The sequence below is a fragment of the Aotus nancymaae genome, unplaced genomic scaffold (assembly GCF_030222135.1).
Source record: "Aotus nancymaae isolate 86718 unplaced genomic scaffold, 86718_ANA_hifiasm-v0.15.2.pri h1tg000011l, whole genome shotgun sequence".
NCBI lineage: Eukaryota > Metazoa > Chordata > Mammalia > Primates > Aotidae > Aotus > Aotus nancymaae.
In genome coordinates this window covers 7,877,555-7,895,627 of record NW_026988422.1, presented here as the reverse complement: position 1 = coordinate 7,895,627, position 18,073 = coordinate 7,877,555, and the positions used below count along the sequence as shown (strand labels likewise).

The 18,073-nt window shown below is 34.4% G+C and overlaps 1 long non-coding RNA gene across 1 annotated transcript in view; it reads left to right on the top strand.

Moving 5' to 3' along the window:
• Positions 1 to 538: 538 nt before the first annotated feature.
• Positions 539 to 18,073, top strand: part of LOC135274157 (uncharacterized) — an 89,169-nt gene continuing 71,634 nt past the window's right edge. Inside the window, exons 1-2 of the long non-coding RNA XR_010341937.1 lie at positions 539 to 633; positions 5,254 to 5,353. This is a non-coding gene — a long non-coding RNA (uncharacterized LOC135274157). The remainder of the gene's footprint in view (positions 634 to 5,253; positions 5,354 to 18,073) is intronic.

Genomic DNA, 18,073 nt, shown 5'->3' with positions numbered 1-18,073 from the left:
AATTATCAACTTTAATAGAAAATAACATTGAAATATATAATAAAAATTATAGTAAATGGTTAATCTAAATGATAAGAGAAAAAAGGAAACATTAAATATGATAGGTCAAATAAAAAATAGAGGTATACATAAACCAAATATATCAGTAACTACATTAAAAGTAAATAAAATACTAAATGTCAAAGATTGTCTAATTGAATCAAAAAGTAAAAGCAATAATATACCGCTTAAAAGAAATACACTTTAAGATGTAGATAAAGTTAAAGGGCTGAGCAAACCAAAGAAAGTAATAAGATTGACTAAACCAAAGAGTGAATATAACTATGTAAATATTGGAAAAAGTAGACATTAAGATGAGAGGTAAAGATGTGAAATATTTTCAAAAAGTTCATAGACGTGTATTATGAAAAAATTATGCATAGATTTCAATTTTTTTGGCACCAAAATAAATGTACTAACTCATTATTTCATGTTTGAACAGGATCAGGTTTGAGGCACTAAGAAGGATATAAGACATAAATTTGAACAAAGCCCCTATCAGAGCAACATGAATTCTGCTAAAATTGAAGCAAGTTCTTTGAGAAACTGGCAAACTGCTTTCCACAATGACTGAACTATTCCCACCAGCAGTGTGTAAGTGTTCCCTTTTCCCTGCAAACTCACTGCTATCTGTTATTTTTTATTTTTTAATAATAGCCATTCTAGCTGGGTATGGTGGCTCATGCCTGTAATCACAACACTTTGGGAGGCCAAGGCCAGAGGACTGCTTGAGCCCAGGAGTTCGAGACAAGCCTGGGTACAACCACAGCTTGAAGAGATGGCAAAACCCTATCCCTAAGAAAAATAAGAAAAAAATCGCCAGATGTGGTGGAGCACATCTGTGGTTCCAGTTACACGGGAGGTTGAGGTGGGAGAATCCCTCAAGCCCAGGAAGTCAAGGCTTAAGTGGGCCATGACTGCACCCCAGCCTGGGCAACAGAGTGAGACTCTTCCTCAAAAACTAATAATGATAGCCATTCTAACTAGTGTGAGATAGTATCACATGTAGTTGTAGTTTTTATTTGCATTTCTCTAATGATTAGTGATGCTGAGGATTTTTTTCATATTCTTGTTGGATACATGTAGAAAGGGGACACTTATACACTATGAGTGGAAATGTAAGTTATTCAGCAATTTTGGAAAGCAGTTTAGTGATTTCTCAAAAAACTTGGGATTGCTGGGTTGAATGGCAATTCTATTATTAGGTATATATTCAAAGGAGTCTAGTTATTCTACCATAAAGACCTACATGTGTGTTAGTTCATTGCAGCACTTTTCGCAATAGCAAAAAAGTGACTATCCAATCAAATTCAAAAGTTAGAATGAGGAAAATAATAAAGACTATAACCGAAATGAATTTTACATTTATCTTTCTCTTTCCCTATCATCTTTCTCTAATACAATAGATAAATCAAAGATAAAACTTGATTTAGTAAAAAGATGAATAAAAACAGTAACTCCTTAGAAATAGTGGTCAGGAAAAAAAGAAAACACAATTTACCAATATGATGAGTGGAAAAGAAATATTACTACAGGTTTTATGAACATGGCAAAAAAAGATAGTACATAAAATATCTTTGACAGTAAATTAGCTGTGTCAAAAAGAGCAAAATTTTAGGAAAAAATACAACTTTTCAATACTAAAACAAGAATAGACAGAAAATATAAATACTCCCAGACATATTGAATAAATTAAATACATTATTAAATTTATTTTCAGTATGAAAAGCTGAATGTCCATGCTCAGATAGCTTCTCTGGTAAATTCTTTATTAATCTTAGTAGAAAATCTTTTGCACAGAATTAAAAAAGGACACAATTTGTATTTTATTAGAGTCACAAAATAATCCATAAGAAAATTAATAGAATTAATAAGTGATTCCATTAAGATTGCTGGTTACAAAGTCAATATAGAAAATTCATTTTGATTTTTATATATTAGAATAAATAGAAAATATACTACTTACTATAGTATTAAAAATTAAATATCTAGTAATTTAACAAAAGATAGTTAAGATGTCTACACAAAACACTACAAAAAAAACATATCACAGACTATATAAACAAATGGAGGAATGTATTGTGTTTACAGATTGTAAAACTGAATTAACTAAAAATGTCAAGTTTTAAAAATTAATCTATAGACCCAACATAAGCTTTATCAAAAGTGCTTGTATACTGGTCAATGTTTAGATGTATTTAAACCTATAGAAATTAAAAGAATGTGGTAGTGACACAGGAATAAGCAAGTGGACAAATGTAAGTGAATACAGAATTGAGAAAATAATTGTGGGTATACTATCATCACCTGAGTAACTACAATTAAAGTTAAGAGAATTAGTGGAAATGTTAGACAACATGGATAAACAGAATTTTGGATGATAAATTAAAAACCATAAAATTGAGAAATTCCATTACATCTAGAAACTAGAAATACTAGAAAAAATAGCACAATATCAAGGGTAAAATGTTCTTTAATAGTAGACTAAACAGAACTGGTGACATAATCAGTACACTTAGAGATATGCCAATATAAATTGTTCAAAGTACAACAAAAGAAGAAAAAAGAGTTTAATAATACTAGAACTGTTTGATAGTTGCATATATGGAATTAAAATTCCAAAAATAGAAGAAGAGAGAGATGATGGGGCAGAAGAAATATTTGAAGTGATAAAGACCAAGCATTTTTCAAAATCAATGAAACAGCAACAAACCACAAAAAGCTCAAAGGACACCAACCAGAATACAGAAAAACCAAAACAAAAGCATATTTAAATGTAAAATAGTCAAACTGGTAGAAAAGCAATGCCCAATAAGCAATCTTAAAGGCATTTTTATCTTAATGATAAAAATAACAGTGTATTTGGAAAAACAAAGAAAAGTATTACAACAGACTTTCCATCTGAAACAATGCAAAAGAGAGACAATGGAACAACTTCAGGATACTGAATGAACAATAAAGCTGTCAACTAAGAATTCTATCCCAAATAAAAATATCTCTCAAATTTGAATGTAAAAAGAACAGACATTTTCAGAGAAATAAAAGATAAAACAATTTCTTTGAAATAAAACTTTATTACAAGAAATTCATTCAAGCAGGAGGAATGTAGTATCAGATGGAAACCTTTATCTATCCAAAGTAATAAAATAAACCAGAAATAGTAAAAATAATTTTCAATCTGAAATATAATTTTCTTATTTTTATTTATATTAAAAGATACTTGCCTATTAAGAACATATTGTGTGGTTTATATCTTACAAGATATAACAGAAGAAAAATTATAGCTGCTGGAAGTTTCTGACACTGTATATAAAGGACTATAATATTATTTGAAATTTTACTATAATAAGCTAAAGATGCATATTGTAAGCTATCATCAATAAAAAAAAGCCTGAAAAAGGCTAAACTATTAATTAATACAGATGCTTACTTTAAAAATAAATGCTAGCAAACTAAATGCAAAAGTATATTTTAAAAATGTTACTAGTGCAGTACATTTAAGAAATGAAAGAATTGTTTACTATTAGGAAATATTTTAATATAAATTATCATAAGTGAAAAGCTTAAGTAGATAGAATATTTGATAACATTTAAAATCCCATTTCTAAATATTAGAACTTTTTATAAAACTGAAATGTAAACATGTTTTATCATTGTAGAAATATTAAAATCTTCAAACCATTTCATTACAATACACTAGAATAGAGGCATTACATTTGAAACAAAAACAAGACAAGTGTAACCATTTTTACTGTCTTGATCTTACCTAATTTTGAAAATGTGAACCAATGAAAGAAAAGTAAGTCAATTTATAATTGATACGTTTTATGTAATAAAATTTTCCACCTGAACAAGAAATTTATTACAAACTTTTTAAAAGAAAACGACAATTTCATTATGACAATTTTATTATGCATATGTAAACAGTGGTAAATTTAAAAAAAACCCCAAATCTTCAGTATAAATAAAATTCCTATTTATAATACCAACAAATATAGAAAATATAAAAAATTAAATAAAACTTATTTACTTTAATTGTATAAAGTTATAATGGAATAATATCTCAATATGTGAAAACAAAAAGATAATTAAAACACAGTAAGAAATAAAAAGCCAAGTATCTATGAATATATAGTAATTTCAAATCAGGATGGACATACAAATGACCAAACATTTGGGAAAATGTAATATATACAATATACAAAATGAATATACAACTCAAAAATGAATTTCAGAAAAATTAAAGTAGTCTGCGGAGAAAAGAACACACAAAATAATGTATGAAGAAATTATGAGTGAATATTTATAAAACAAACAAGTCAGGGAAAACTTTTCTAACTGTGGTATCAATAACAGAATTTCTTATGAGAAAATGTTAGAATTGATCATGTGTTTAAAACATCTTTGCACCAAAACAAATAAGAAAGTACATAAATAAACACATAACATGAAAGAAGGAGAAAATGTTGCAATATATGGCTGGCAAAATAATATATTTCTTGGTGCACAAAATGATCTTACACAACAATTTAAGAAAAACAAGTACTCCAATACAGCAATGGGAAACAATATGAACAGGCAATTCAAAATAGTAAAATAAATGCCATTAGATGGATATAAATGTGTTACCTGAATAGAAATGAAATAAGTATTTATTTTAAAAGTATTTTAAAATTATTTTTGAAAACACCAATGAAGTAATGTATGGAAGAATTGACATTTTCATATACAACTATTATATTGTAGTTTTATGCATGATGGAACAATTTTCCAAAAGGCCTAAATACATTCCTCTATACGTCCATTTCCATTTCTAGGAATACTTTCCTCCTAGGAAAGTAATTGCATAGGTGCAAAAATGTAAATATATAACAATGACATTAACAATTTCATACGTAAATAGAAAAATATATTAAAAATCTTCTTAGCTTTTTTCATTTCATGGTCCTTCAAGAACCTTGAATAAGAACATCCTTTATATATATTTTTGGAAATAGATATTTATTATGGCTAAAAAAATTTCCAAATAATTTGCTATTTATATCTCAATTTTTATGGAAGTCTCCAGACTCCTATGTTTTCATACATTCATTTTGTCAATATATATCTACAGTATGGGAGCACTGGAATGTGAAAGGCCTTTGACATAATTTTAAGTTAAATATAACTTCATTTAGTTGTATTGACTCATTATTGAATTGTTGTTCTTTTCAGCTTGAATGTCTCAGATTGATTTCAAACAACAAATGCAGCAACAAATCAAAGTATTTTTCCTTGGGAAGTGATGGCTGTTTTGCCTACTCTCAATCTCTGGGTAAGTTCCATTAACATTTCTATCTCTTTGTATAGAGTTCTGAGTTTTGATTGTTTGTTTAGACATTACATCTGTGTTTCTTACAGTTCTGATATCCCGAGTACTTTAGATATTTAATTTAATAGTCAAGATAAGACTCTGAATTTAGGGATTCCAGTTTTACCACAATCATGACAATCAATAGACAGTATGCACTATTATAAAAGCACCATCATATATCATAATCCTATCAGATAGTTTGATCTGCAGTAAAGGTTGTCTGAAGTTACTGGTGATAAGACTTTGGGCAAGTTGTTGACCTTCACTGTAAGGTCTGTTCTCGCCGAGTTTAAAGTGAAGAAACTGAGGCCAGCACAAGAAGATCTGATGTGAAGGAATTTATTCAGGCTCCCGGATGAGGTTCTGCGGTCCGACAGGAGGGGCCGGAGAAATCGCATGGACTCCTCTCAGACAGGGAGTTTTATAGGGAGTGAAACAGCTCGATTGGTTGTCGGAGAGCAGGACTGCTATTGGGTAAGTTACAAGCCTTTACCTAGGACTTGGCTTGTTGTTGGTTGGAATTACTCAGCTGCTATTGGTTGTTAAGACTTGGCTGCTATTGGTTGTTAAGACTCGGCTGTTATTGGTTGTTAAGACTCGGCTGCTATTGGTTGTTAAGACGCTAGGGTTACCACACCTTGTTTGCATACTGAGCTCTTTTAAGGGAAGGTCAGGCTGTGTGAGCATGGGAGAAGGGAAAAAGCCTGAGCATGTCTGAGCTTGCCTGAGCTCGTCCGGGCTTGTCTGAGCTTTTGAAAAGAAGGTGGGGGGGGGGGTCTGCGTCTGTGCTCCTGGCAAGGCAACCGGCCTTACATTCACTGTCTTCTTATAACATTATAATTTGATTAAAATAAATGGCTTTTGTAAATACTCTCAATTTAAAAATACTGCAGTGTTTAACACACAGACTTTGGATCAGCTAGACCTTTGTTGGTATCTAAGTTCCATTATTTAATGATTGTATAACCTTGGGCAAGTTAATTACTGCAATTGCTTTATCTCTGAAGGGAGGACAATGAGAGAGACACTTATAGGCTAAACACTAGGCTAGACATTTTACATGCATTTTTATTCAAATTAACCCAGTGCCTGATGCCTGAAGTAATTATTGTTTGATTTTGAATTTCCAGCATCTCTACCCCTTTTCTGTATTTAGGAAATCTCCTACTCTGTGATTCTTAGAAAGGCCCTCACTATGGAAGCCAGCTACCTGTTTTTCTATCTCTGTTGCAGTTATGCATAGACATGTATTAGATGTTGTTAATTACATCACTGGAACTAGTGGTTATAAATTAAATGTCTGTCAGTTGTATTTGGTGAGTGTTTTAGCAGAGGTAAAAGCTACACCTAATTTCCTGTGGCACTTAAGAAAGCTTTATGATGATTTTCAGTAGTACTCCTGAATATCTTATATTCAAGAATTTTATGATCATTTTCTAGATGATTTATTTCTATTAAATAATGTTATTTTCTACTTAAATTAGCCAGCTCAATTCTACTCCATAAAGCTAAAACCTTCATAGTTTTATGACATTATGGACAGTGTTTCATAAAAAGTGAAACACTGGCACATGATACTATCTTCAAATGGTAGTTGTGGTTAATAGTTGTAGTATAAACTGTCATTGTATTAAAATATAAATGACTAAATGTTGATAATTGCTAAAGCTGAAAGATGAAAATACAAAATTTTATGACACTCTTTGCTTTTTTAGGTACGCTTCAAGTTTCTATGAGAGTTTAAAACATTTACACAAGTGTATGCATTACAGCCACATGTGCACATAGGTAAAAATTGTTTTCAGATGCTATGCATAGTTTATTTTTGAAACCAAGCGAATCTGCAAAAACTGAAAAATTCCAAAGATGAGATTTTATATTTCATTTGATATTGTGAATATCTGCTGGCCTCACCTAGAGGTTGTGCGCATATGTGATGTAAGAGGATAAGCAGAGATCTAAGTTTTCATCCTATTTCAATATATTAACCAGCAATAAATTTTGTGCTTAAAATTTTGATCATGCAATTTCTCCAAAGAATATTTTACATTAAAATGTGTCATGAAGCAGGATATAAAGTAAGTTATAAGTAACTTTAAAAATAATGTTTTAGGAATGGATACTGCTAATAAAATTAAGCCTTAGTCAAATGATCTGCTTGAGGTATATTCCACAACAATTAACATCTGAAATTCTGAAGTTACAATTTAATTATGGTAAAAAATGTTAAAATAACTAATGCCAGGGATGTGCTTCATTGTTAATATTAGACACATACATAGGTCTGGAGATACTACTAATGCAAATAAGATGTTTTCTTTAGCCCGCTGAAAGGCATAGCAAGAAAAAATAATGGGGATATTTTTGGTACAATTTGTCAATTTAAGCACGAAGTGGAAGAGAATAAATCAAAACCAGTAACTGAATAGAAGAACAATTTTGTACTGAATTGCAAAGTATTATCATATCTCATGAGTGTATTGTTTTAGAGCTAAACTCTCTAAGCTATTTGTGGATAGGAGCATGGCCAGAAACTAAGATTCAATATCACTGTGTAATTAATAGATGGAAATCAGTTGAGTGGGAGTTACTCTTTTTGCAGTCAAAATGATACCCTAATATTGGCAGCAGTCACTGAAATATGTATGAATATACAAATTCACCAAGAACTCTAAAATTATTAAAAGTTCTTCAAATTTTATGATTATGATTATCAGGCTTTATATACATATCCATTTGTATTTGATGCAAAACCATTTCTGGGTCATTTAATATAAATGTGGGAACAGCATCTTCACAGAGAAATATTTTTATTTAATATCCAGACTAGTTTGTCTCCTAAATGTAACTCAAATCGCTTCTCATCTCCACTATTTATATTCTAGTATTGGTGATTGAGATGCTTTTGCTGGGATTAACAAAAATGCCACTTAGCCAGTTATCCTAATTATTATCTGTCCACCTTCAACTCATCTTCAGGTACCATGGTGTATTGAGCAAACATTTTTTTCACATTTTAGGTTCTTTGAAATCAGAATACTTTTTACAATCATCGGCCAGGTGGCAGTCAAAATGAGTTTATATATTAGTGTCTATCTGAAAGTCAAGTGTCTCAGTATTATAACTTGCCTGGGTGTTGGTGACACAAAAAATCTTAGGAAAAATTGTGAAACAGCATTCTAAAAAGGAAGTCAAAAATAAACTAGCTTTACATGACTACAAACTTAGCTCTTGAGCACTAATAACTTTGCTTTTTTTAATTAATTCTTTAAGAAATGTATTATCAATATTCTTGATGGCAAAGAGGAAGAGGTGTGTAAAATTGCAGACATTGACCATTCCAAAGTGAGAAATAACTCAATATTTAGATACTTAGTAGGAAGAAGCTTTGAAAATACCTAAATGCATTTTTTTTGTTGTTATAATACTTTTTGTTTGGCCAGTGTTGTGATCATACCTATACTCCCAGTGCTTGGGAGGCTGAGGCAGAATTGCTTGAAGCCAGAGAGAGGCAAGAGAATGAGAACCCCCGTCTCTACAAAAACATTTTAAAAATTTAGCCAGGCAGGATGGCTCACCTGCCCCAGCTACTGTGGGGTCTAGGGCAGGAGGATCATTTGAGCCTAGGAGTTTGATGCTGCAGTGAGCTATATTTATGTCACTGCATTCCAGCCTGAGCAACAGAGTGACATCTTGTCTCTAAAAATAATTTTTTTTTGAAAAATCCTTTTTAAATGTATGCATGAAAGTGATACTGATAAAAGTGATATCAATTAATAAAAAAATCTATGTTTACTTAATTTAAAAAACAAATAGCTCTTTTAGCAAATATAACTTTTAGTAGTCAGAAAGGATTGCTTTATAGTTTAATTAGCAGTATTTTATTGGTGCATTTTAAAACCTTTGGCATCGTGGTTCATTGATTATCCTGTGTCACCTATCTAATTAGTTTATCACCAGTGAACCAAAATAGCTATGAGTATCTCTCTATTGCCTATGAAATATAGTCACAATTCATTATCATGATGGGACACACTTTAGGTGGGGTTATTTAGAAGCAGAGACCAAGACAGAATTCTTGTGTAAGGGATTTGCTGATATGGTGCTTTCACATAACTTGTGGATATCTGGGAAGCAAAATAGGCAGAAGAAGAATCACAGTAGGATGTGTGCTGAGTTGAAGTCTGTGTCAAGTCTAAGTAAAGTTATGTGCTCAGCTGATACTATGGGGAGCTTGTCGTCGTTGTGTACTGTATCAACATAGTTAAGTGGAAACTACATTTTCCAGAATCCTCGCTCCTTTATGTCTTTGGGTTTATGGTTGGCTGTAAGTGGTATCTGCATAAAATTTAGAAGGCAGGGGAAAGCAACAGCCATTCTACCCTGCAGGCCAGTGAAAGGGCACAAGATGTGGTTGGAGATAGCTCCTATTATTGCTGAACTGGTGGCTCACAGGCCTACTGGAGATGGCAGCTGGTTCCATGCTCCCATTTGACTTCTTCCTTCAGTTCCCTAAGTTCTTTATCAGATGAATGTGCAGAGACCTTCCTGGTGTTGGTCTCCAGCTTCATCGACAGATCAGTTACATTATCCTGATTGGAGTCAGAGGGAGACAGAAACAGGTTGCAGTTGGTGTTTCTTGGTTCCAGTCTGCCTTCATGAGTTCTTTTGTTAGTTATGTCTAACTTTTCTTACTAATGGCCACTCTGATGACTTTTAACAACTTCAGTCTACCACCAGATGCAGAGGCAACTCTATTCTTAGATTACTTCACGATCTCTCACAATTGCATAGGTCTAATGCAAAATTACTTATTCTATATAACTAAAAATGATCAGTGGTCTAATCAAATCCTGAATAACACAGACCACTAGAACACAAATATCTATACAGGATCATTTTCACAAGAACAAGGGACCATGCATTCCTTTCTACCCCCCCATTAGTCACTGACAATGGGCCAGCCCCTAGGAGTAACCTCCAAAGCATCTGTGGAAAAGGTGAGTCTTTTAGACCAAAGGACAATTCTTCTGAGAAGAGTGTAGCAATCAGTTGTTGGAGGCCAACACTAACAATTGCTGGGGGATGAAGATACCAGTAAGGGGAAAGAGATCTGCATAGGGAACTGGTAGCACCTACCACCACAAGGCTTCACAAATTTATCCCTCTATGTAATTTGTAGCCTAATTTTCTGACAGACACTTCACATGGGATGTAAGCTTTGATCATCATCAGCCTTTTTTCTCTCTTCCTCTCATTCTGCATGGAAAATTGCTATGCAACCTGCTAGATTATTCTCCAATGTGCCGCCTTCGGGGCTCTCGCACACTGTGCATTCCTCTATTATAATTATTTTATTTGCATTATAGCTTATATCTCTGATTCTTAGCTTATGTGTTTTGTAACTCCAGATTTGCTATTATTCAAAGTAGATGGGATTATCTCTGAAAGGTTAAATTGCCTTGTACTTTGTGTAATTGAAATTAGAAGACTAGTAGTATTGCATTTTCAAATCCTTAATACTTACTTTTATAATGTATGTGTACATTAAGAAGACTAATTCAGCTTTGCATGAATTAATTACTATGTTCTTATAGGGAAAGTTAGGGCAAGTGGAAATTAGGGGCATGTGGCCTAGAGCACCTGCCATTTTTAAGAAATTTGTGTGTGTGTGCGTTTTTTAATTACTCCTGCAAATGAAGAGCTCAATGGACAATCACTTGCCTTTCTGTGTGTTCATGAAATAATTCATGTGAGATTCATTTGCTCTCTGAGGTTCTAGTTTGTAAAAAGTCGTTATGACAAGAAGTTCTAGTTTCACAACTATTTTCATGTAATGTATCATCATTAAAAGCTGCTAAAAGGAAGATAAGTAGAAGAAAAGGTAGAAATATAGAGAGTTTGTAATTTCTAGAAATTGTAGGATTTTTAAGATCAAATTGGAATCACATGTCTAGAATTTAAAGAATCAAATATTGGAAGTAGATTTGAATCAGTGGTTCACAGAGAGATGTTTGGAATATGGAAACTTTATGTGGGTAATTAAAATTAGATAGTAGTTAATGAAAAATTGATCAAAGCACACATGATGTAGAACCAAAAGATTTTTTTACTAGAGGATATTTTTGGGAACAAAAAAATGCCAACTGAAAATATGAATGAGGAAATAACTAGAAAAAATGATCCAGGACAAGAAAAACCAGAAAGCTAAACAGTGCACATTATCTAAGCAATTAATGTTAGCTGTTGTAATAACTAACTCAGAATGATCGGTGTTAAACCTTTATTGTGTTAATTTCTTACCCTCTTCAGACTAATCAGGTGTTTGGCAAATGGCGTTCCATATACTTCAGGGATTATGGTTCTTTGCACCTTGTGTTGCCACTGCATCCTCTTCATTCATTCAGCCAGTTAAGGAGCATGGAATAAAAAACAAAAAAATGCATGGCATCTTAGGATAGTCACTAGTGCTAAAACTTTCAAGAGGACTGGAAAATGCAGTCTTCCTGTGTGGTCAAAGGAAGAAAAATGCTTGCTGCTATGGTTGTTTATGTTCCCTCCAAAATTCATGTTGAAACTTAATTCCTGATGCTTCAGTATCAAAAGGAGTATTCTTTGAGAGGTGATTAGGTCATGAGGGCTCTGTCCTCATGAATGGATTCCTGTCTTATAAAAGGGCTAGAGGGAAATAGTCCCCTTTTTGCCCATCTCTTTTTCCACAGTGTGAAGATAGAACAAGGATCTCACCAGACATCAAAATAGTGTCACCTTGATCTTGAACTTTGCAGCTTCCAGGCCTGTAAGAAATACCTTTCTGGAGGATTCTGCCAAGATGGCCAAATAGAAGCAGATTCCAGTGAGCGATCTCCACATCTCCAAATGAGGTACCAGGTTCATTTCAATGGGACTGGTTGGACAGTGGGCGTAGCCCAAAGACGATGACCAAGGCAGGGTGGGGCACTATACCACCCGGGAAGTACATCTGACCGGAGGATTGGGGGAGCCTCCTTCTGGCCCATGGGCCCAGATACTGTGCTCACCCAAAGCCTCTGCAACCCACAGACCAGGAGATAAGTGCCCGAGTTACCTACACAGAGTTGAATAGCAGCCCCAGCCAGTGTCACGGCTTACTGGCACAGATCTAGGCACATTCACTGGTTGGCCAGGAGAGGCTGTTGGATGGAGCTACCAGCCCCCTGGAAGGAGGGGGTGCTAAAAGCAGAGAGACAGGCAATAGGCTAGGTGGGTCTCTCCATCACAAAGTCCAGTAGGCTAAAGCACTCTTGACTTGAGAATAAAGCCTCCAAGAAATATGGGATTATGTGAAAAGACCTAATCTATGTTTGATAGGTGTTCCTGAATATGACGAAGAGAATGAATCCAAGCTGGAAAACACACTCCAGGATATTATCCAGGAGAACACCCACAAGCTAGCAAGGCAGGCCAACATTCAAATGCAGAAAATACAGAGACCAACACAAAAATATTCCTCAAGAAGAGCAACCCCAAGGCACATAATCGTCAGATTCACCAGGGTTGAAATGAAGGAAAAAATGCTAAGGGCAGCCAGAGAGAAAGGTCGGGTTACCCACAAAGGGAAGCCCATCAGACTCACTCACAGCAGATCTCTTGGCAGAAACCCTACAAGCCAGAAGAGAGTGGGGACCAATATTCAACATCCTTAAAGAAAAGAACTTTCAATCCAGAATCTCATATCCAGCCAAACTAAGCTTCATAAGTAAAGGAGAAATAAAACCCTTTACAGACAAGCAACTACTGAGAGACTTTATCACCATGAGACCTGCCTTACAACAGCTTCTGAAGGAAGCACTAAACATGGAAAAGAACAACCAGTAGCAGCCACTATAAAAATATACCAAATGGTAAAGACCAATAATGCAATGAAGAAATTATGCCAACCAAAGGGCAAAACAACCAATCAGTAATAAAATGGCAGGATCAAATTCATATATAACAATATTAACCTTAAATGTAAATGGCCTAAATGCCCCAATCAAAAAACACAGACTGGTAAACTAGATAAAGTCAAGACCCTCAGTGTGCTGTATTCAGAAGACCCATTTCATGTGCAAAGACACACATAGGCTCAAAATACAGGGAAGATTTACCAAGCAAATAGAGAGCAAAAAAAGCAGGGGTTGTAATCTGAGTCTCTGATAAAATGGACTTCAAACCAACAAAGATCAAAAGAGACAAAGAAGGGCATTACATAATGGTAAAAGGATCAATCCAACAGGAATAGCCAACTAACTATCCTAAATATATATGCACCCAGATACATAAAGCAAGTTCTTAATGACTTACAAAGAGACTTTGACTCCCGCACAATAGTAGTGGGAGATTTTAACACTCCACTGACAATATTAAACAGATCAATGAGACAGACAGAAAATCAACAAGGATACCCAGGATGTGAACTCAGACAGCTACAGAACTCTCTACCACAAATATGCAGAATATACATTCTTCGCAGCACCACATTGCACTTACTCTAAAATTGGCCACATAATTGGCAGTAAATCTCTCCTCAGCAAGTGCAAGAGACCGGAGATCATAATCAACAGCCTCTCATACAACAGTGCAATCAAATTAGAACTTAGGATTAAGAAACTCACTAGAAACTGAACAAGTGGCTCCTGAATGTTGGCTGGATAAGCAATGAAATGAAGGTAGAAATAAAGATGTTGTTTGAAAACAATAAGAACAAAAACACAATGTACCAGAATCTCTGGGACACCTTTAAAGCAGTGCCTAGAGGGAAATTTATAGCAATAAATGTCCACATGAGAAATGAGGAAAGATCTAAAATTGACACCCTATCATCAAAATTGAAAGAGCTAGAGGAGCAAGATAAAAAAACTGAAAAGCTAGCAGAAGACAAGAAATAACTAAGATCAGAGCAGAATTGAAGGAGATAGATAGATAGATAGACAAAAAAACCCTTCAAAAAATCAATAAATCCAGGAGCTGGTTTTTTGAAAAGATCAACAAAATAGGCAGCTATCCAGATTAATAAAAAAGAAAAGGGAGAAGAATCAAATAGATGCAATAAAAAATGGTAAAGGGAATATCACTATCGAAGTCACCAGAATAGAAACCACCATCAACCAGCAAATCAAGATATGGATAAATTCCTGGACATTCAACACCCTCCAAAGACTAAACCAGGAAGAAGTTGAATTCTTGAATAGACCAATAACAAGATCTGAATTTGAGGCAGCAATTAATAGCCTACCAAAAAAAAAAAAAAAAAAATTCCAGGTCCAGATGGATTTACAGCCAGATTCTACTAGATGTACAAAGAGGAGAGGGTACCATTCCTCCTGAAACTATTCTAAACAACAGAAAAAGAGGGAATCCTCCCTAACTCATTTTATGAGACCAACATCATCCTGATACCAAAACCTGGCAGAGACTCAACTCAAAAAGAAAACTTCAGGCCAATATCCATGATGAACATAGATGCAAAATCTTCAGTAAAATACTGGCAAACCAAATGCAACAGCACACCAAAAAGTATCCATCACAATCAAGTGGGCTTCATCCTGGGATGCAAGGCTGGTTCAACATACACAAATCTATAAATGTAATTCATCACATAAACAGAACCAAAGACAAACCACATGATCATATCAACAGATGCAGAGAAGGCCTTTGACAAAATTCAACAGCTAAAAACTCCCAATAAATTGTGTATTGATGGAACGTATCTCAAAATAATAGAAGTTATTTATGACAAACCTGCAGCCAATATCATACCGAATGAGCAAAAACTGGAAGCATTCCTTTTGAAATCTGGCACTAGACAAGGATCCCCTCTTTCACCATTCCTATTCAATATAGTATTGGAAGTTCTAGCCAGAGCAATCAGGCAAGAAAAAGAGGGAGTCACATTGTCTCTATTTGCAGATGACATGATTGTATATTTAGAAGACCCCATCATCTCAGCCCAAAATCTCCTTAAGCTGATAAGCAACTTCAGCAAAGCTCCAGATACAAAATCAGTGTTCAGAAATCACTAGGATTCCTATACACCAATAACAGACAGAGAGTCAAATCATGAGCAAACTCCCGTTCACAATTGCTACAAAGAGAATAAAATACCTAGGAATGCAATTAACAAAGGATGCAAAGGACCTCTTTAAGTAGAACTACAAACCACTGCTCAAGGAAATAAGAGAGGACACAAACAGATGGAAGAATCAATATCGTGAAACACTGCCCCAAGTAATTTATAGATTCAACACTATCCCCATCAAGCTACCATTGACCTTCTTCACAGAACTGGGAAAAAACACTTTAAACTTTGTATGGAACCAAAAAGCCTGCATAACCATGGCAATCCTATGCAAAAAGAACAAAGCTGGAGGCATCATGCTACTTGACTTCAAACTATACTACAAGGCTACTGTAATCAAAACGGCATGGTACTCTCTCATACCAAAACAAAGATATAGACCAATGGAACAAAACAGAGCCCTCAGAAGAAATGCCACATATCTACAACCATCTGATCTTCAACAAACCTGACAAAAATAAGCAATGTGGTAAGGATTCTCTGTTTAATAAATGGTGTTGGGAAAACTGGCTAGCCATCTGCAGAGAGCTGAAACTGGACCCCTTCCTTACAACCTACATTAAAATTAACTCTAGATAGATTAAAGATTTAAACATAAAACCTAACACCATAAAAAATCCTAGAAGAAATCCTAGGCAAAATCATTCAGGACATAGGCATAGGCAAGGACTTCATGACTGAAACACCAAAAGCAATGGCAAAAAATATATATATATATATATATCGTTAGAGTGAACTGGCAACAAACAGAATGGGAAAAAATTTTGCAATCTACCAATCTGACAAAGGCCTAATATCCAGAATCTACAAAGAACCAAAGCAGATTTAGCAGGAAAAAAAACCATTCAAAAGTGGAGGAAAGATATGAGCTGACAGACACTTCTCAAAAGAATACATTTATGTGACCAACAAACATGAAAAAATGTTCATCATCACTGGTGATCAAAGAAATGCAAATCAAAACCACACTGAGATACCATTTCACACCAGTTAGAATGGCTATGATTGAAAAATCAAGGAGACAACAGAAGCTGGAGAGGATATGGAGAAAAAGGAACAGTTTTACACTGTTGGTGGGAGTGTTTAGTTCAACCATTGTGGAAGACAGCATGGCGATTCCTCAAGGATCTAGAAATAGAAATTCCACTTGACCTAGCAATCCCATTACTGGGTATATCCCAAAGGATTATAAATCATTATATTATAAAGACATATGCACACATATGTTTATTGCAGCACTGTTTACAACAGCAAAGACCTGGAACCAACCCAAATGCCTATCAATGACAGACTAGACAGGAAAAATGTGGCACATATACACCATGGAATACTATGCAGCCATACAAAATGATGAGTTCATGTCCTTTTTAGGGACATGGATGAATCTGGAAACCATCATTCTCAGCAAACTGACACAAGAACAGAAAACCAAATACCACATGTTGTCGCTCATAGGTGGGTGTTGAACAATGAGAACACATGGACCCAGGGAGGGAAGCATCACACACTGGGCTCTGATGAGGGGACTAAGGGAGGGACAGCAGGGGATGGGGAGGGATAACATGGGGAGAAGTGTCAGATATAGGTGATGGGGGGATGGAAGCAGCAAACCACCTTGCCTTGTATGTACCTATGCAGCAATCCTGCATGATCTGTACATGTACTCCAGAACCTAAAGTACAATTTAAAAAAATGTATCAAGGAAAAAAATAGAAATCACATACAAAAAAAAAATCTGTTGTTTATGCATTACCTAGTATATATTTTTTGTAGCAGCACAATAAACTGAGACAATTCCTATGTATGTAGCTGGTTTCTATCACAGGGCTGTGTTTATGGGCTCAGCTGGGGCTCTGTAGTCTGTTTGAATTCAAATCATTACTCTCCCATTTATCAGATCAGAAACCTAGAGCAAGTCACTTTTCCCTCAAAGTGTCAGTTTATCAGTAAAATAGGGGCAAACAATGGTATCTACTTTATAAGATTGTAATTCGCATAAGTGAGCTAATAGTTTTAAGTAGTGTTTTTGTTGTTGAAATTTATAATCTACTGAAGAAAAACAGATAGGAATAATTTATATTTGCCATCACTTATAAACATTCCATGCAAATACTCCTCAAATGTATGTGATCCTCCATATAAGTGAAAAAACATTTTAAAAAATCCCACTGAGTAGCAGAAAAAAAAATGCTTACAGCTCAAACTTACCTCTAAGCGAGAATGAGAAAATAAAAAGAACACAAAAACTGATTCTGATTCTAGATCTATAATCACTTTTCTGTTCTACCCCAGGAACCTTTCAGAAATTCATGAAAACTTTATGTACAAGTATTTCTCTAGATCATGGTTTGTTGCACTCAGCATTATAAAAAAATTGACTAGAAAAAGGAGAGGATACAGTAATACAAAGGAAAACAGTGAAAACTAGTCAAAGCTAGAACTGAGACATCTGCATTTGGTTATAGGTATTCCAGGGACAAAGGGGCAAATGGAAAGATACATTTATAGTTGAAGCAGAAAAATGGGAAAAAACATACATACTTTGATATAGCCAAGTATTCTTTTCAATCCACCTAATCCCT